Genomic DNA, 3668 nt, shown 5'->3' with positions numbered 1-3668 from the left:
GGATATTATACAAGATGTTTTCGTGACCCCTTATTTCTGACCTTTTGTTCTAATCGTTACTGCTACTGCCTCAACAAAAGTATTAGATAAATTTCAGTAAGTGTGTTCAATACTTTTTCCCTGTGCCATTCCACATTATTACAAATAACTTCATTTCTGGACATTTATGGTTTGATTTCTTTGTACTGTATGGATCACTTGGGTTGTTACCGACATCTGGTGAAAATTTCATGTCATTAGCACCTCTAGTAATATATTTACTGAGAAAAATGGTGACATGTTCAATACTTATTTTACCCGCTGTATATTCCACATTTCTGTGCCGAGAAGGAATAAGAGCAAGAAAAGGCTTAAACCCCAGTTTATTATAACAAATGTACAAGATCCAATCCATAAAAATAACAGTAAATAAAATGTATAAAGAAGACAAAACATAGTCTACTAGGATCTATGCACAGTGGACAGGGTTTCTTTCCTTCCGAGTTCATCATGAGGTAAAAAGGAACCTTTTAACACTTCAGTCATTGGCACCAAACACAGTCAGAGCCTCAACTTTCCTCCACTTCTCTTCTCCGCTGGTTATTTCATAACCAAGAAATACATACTGATCTCTGCGGAGATTATGAACAAGCCATCTTTACTCTGACTAGAAATAGCTCATCAACACTGGAAAAGAAGTCAGATGTCTAATTCAGAAAGCCACTAGCATAACTTGCAGAGGTGGATATAGGCTTAATGTTTCTGTGACTGGAGTAGCCTCTTACAACCACAGCATTTTAATATAAAATAGTCTTTTTCTCAGCTAAGAACATGAAAAAATGAATAATTTCCCCTCAATGTTCACTTTCTCCTGAAAGATCATGTGAAACACTTTTATCCAGAGTGAGTCTTCTGTGGATTTATGATTAAAGATGTAGATTTTACTTGTTTTTGTACCTTGTACACATTTGTGGACAAAAGATTGAAATCAGCTTAGGGCTAGTGAGAGTGAATAATTACTGGATAAAACTCATTTATAGATCAGTCAGAAGAAAGAAAAATACACGATGAAGGGAAATTGTGAAATTTTAAGCCTGTTTCAGGTTTCAAAAAGACGATGTATACTACAATCCTCAGATCTCAGGATAATGTATTTTAATACAAAGACCCATCGTAAACACAGTCCTGCACACTGCACATGTACCTGGCACTGCTTTTTAGTGGTTCCTGCTCCTCTTTCCTGATTCCTCTCATCATCTCCTCCTGCTTCTCCTCACCCTCCTCATCTGTCCCTTCCTCCTCCTCTTCACTTTTATGACTGGCATCAAACTCCATGGCTGACTCTGGCCTTTTCAGCTACCAATAAAAAACAGCAATGGTACCTGATTTTACAGTGCTTTTGCAAAGAATTCAGTGCAAATAGGCCTACAGGAAATTTCCACACATCATACTCACTGCAATGTAATTTTCTTGAGCAAAAATTAGCTGTATCAATGCAGAAACAGCACAAAAAACAGACCATTTCCTGAAATATGTTTTCTTTTACAGTGATAAATGTGTCTTTTTCTGGTCAGCATTGATGTTAATTTTAGTTGATAAAGCAGATTAAAGATTTATGCAGGTATGAAACATTCCTGATAGGCTAGTGTTTAATGTTCTGTGAGCCCTGAACACATCCAGAAACACATAAACCAAGTCTGGATGGTAGGAACATGTAGACAGTGTTTGCTAACCTGTACTCATGATTCGGTCTTTCTACGACAGAAAAGCTCTGTTAATTTGGTTGCATCTTCCTCTAACCCTGTCTTTTTCTGCTCCATCCATCTCTTTCTCCATTCTTTTCGACATGTTTGTTCATTTTACTCGCTCTCCTCTTGTCTTATTTTTTTTTTTTTTTCAACTTCAGTTTGGGACGGGCTGCTCGCGTCGTGTTTTATGGCAAGCCGTTGGGGTCATAAATCGGGCGTATATTTACGTGCAAATCCGAATGCGCGGTGCCGTAAATTACGTGCGAACGCGCGGTGGCGTTTTCTACCGTAACCCTAACACACCGTGCGTTCGCGCGTAACGCCACCGCGCTTTCGCACGTTATTTACGTCACCGCGCGTTAGGATTTGCACGTAAATATACGCCCGATTTATGACCCCAACGGCTTGCAATACCGGCAGTGTTTAATGGAGAAGAGTTTTTTATGTTGTTGTTTTTTTAAACATAAAACAAAAGAACTTAGACCACAGCAGAACTCCAGGGAGGATGATTGACAGCTGAACAGAAATGATGAACAGACAAGAAGTGATGAGATCAGTTCAGTCCACTGAGGGAGGAGTGAGAATGACAGCACCTGTGCAGGAAGATTACAGGTTGGAGACAGGTGAGGGACCATAAAAAACTGAGTGAGTCTCCCTCAGTTTGAGGGTGGAACAGAGAGAAAAAAGGATCATCTTACAAAGGAGCTGAAATGATATGAAAAGAACTGAAACTTTAAGAACGAATTAATTTTAATTCTTTATAAATGTAAAACTTTCTGATTTTTATCTTTTCCCTCTTAATATTTCATTTAGCATCTGAAAAAGAGCCAGAACAAAAGATAGGTATAATTTAAAAGAAATAAAATCCTGTGTATTGTAATGATGGCAAATCTTAATATTTTAGATTTGATTAGTGTTGCAGTTTACTACCAGCTGGAAGCAGTCAGAGTTAAATACATTTGTTAAAGAAACATCTGGAGAATGTTGTGAACTTCTACATCTTATTAAAATTTCTCTTATTTCTTGTCTTTATTCTGTTTTTTGGAGCTAACAGTCTAAGATGGACCCCTTACCTGTCCAGGGTCTACCTGTGAACCACGTTGGTTGGTCCTGCTGGTCTCCTCAGACCCCCTCCACCGGCCCAGCTCAGGATGGAGCTTTTAAAACCCTGGAAATAAAAAGGACATAAAAAATGAAACCGTTGCAAATGTTTTTGTTGTAAAAGTTTTTGTTGTAAATGAAAAAGTTGAAATGTTTTCTGATGACAAGAAATGTAGAAAATCATTGGTGTATTTTTGTTGTGGAGACTTTAAAACTCCAACTGTGATGCTGGATCTGATTCATTTGTCCTGATGAGGAGGAGAAAACATTCAGGAGCAAAGAGGGACTTGATTTAATCCTTTTCAGCAGTAGAGGGCAGAAGAAAACCTCTGAGGACAAAACTTGTGTTTCCTGAAACATTTGACTGTAAAACATGGAAACTCTAGATTTGACTGCAAACAGGAAGAACGGGACAGAAAGGAGCAGAAGGATGAGGTCATGACAAACGAAACAGAAGCTGCAGATTAGATGAAGATCAGATCAAACTGAAGAGATTAAATACAATAAATACTAAATACTGTTAAACTGACTTCATGTAGAATATATTCTGTCAGATTATTAAACACATTTAATCTGGGTGAGCCTGTCATCAGTAAACTGCTGGTTCTAATCCCACCGACTGTTGCATCATAAATGCGGGTGGGAAAGGTGAAGCACCTTCAGCTGCTCCACTCTGAGCAGGTGCCAATGATGGCAGCCCCCTGCTCCACACGTGAGCTGTAGTAACTTAGTGAGTAAAGCATCAGATGTAAAAATAATGATAAAAAAATGTGAGCTCTCTGTGATGACTGCTGATGAGAGCAGCCAGAAGTGAAAAAGAAAAAAAGTCCAGATTGGAGG

The 3668-nt window shown here is 38.4% G+C and overlaps 1 long non-coding RNA gene across 1 annotated transcript; it reads left to right on the top strand.

The window, feature by feature from the left end:
- Window positions 1-2115: 2115 nt before the first annotated feature.
- Window positions 2116-2920, top strand: LOC106526888 (uncharacterized). The gene is made up of 2 exons (XR_001311318.1): window positions 2116-2350; window positions 2775-2920. It is a non-coding gene; the product is annotated as an uncharacterized LOC106526888 (long non-coding RNA).
- The last annotated feature ends 748 nt before the right edge of the window (window positions 2921-3668 follow it).

Source organism: Austrofundulus limnaeus, unplaced genomic scaffold (genome assembly GCF_001266775.1).
Source record: "Austrofundulus limnaeus strain Quisiro unplaced genomic scaffold, Austrofundulus_limnaeus-1.0 Scaffold299, whole genome shotgun sequence".
Classification (NCBI taxonomy): domain Eukaryota; kingdom Metazoa; phylum Chordata; class Actinopteri; order Cyprinodontiformes; family Rivulidae; genus Austrofundulus; species Austrofundulus limnaeus.
Note: the sequence above shows the minus strand (reverse complement) of the source record. Positions and strands in the feature narration are given on the sequence as shown.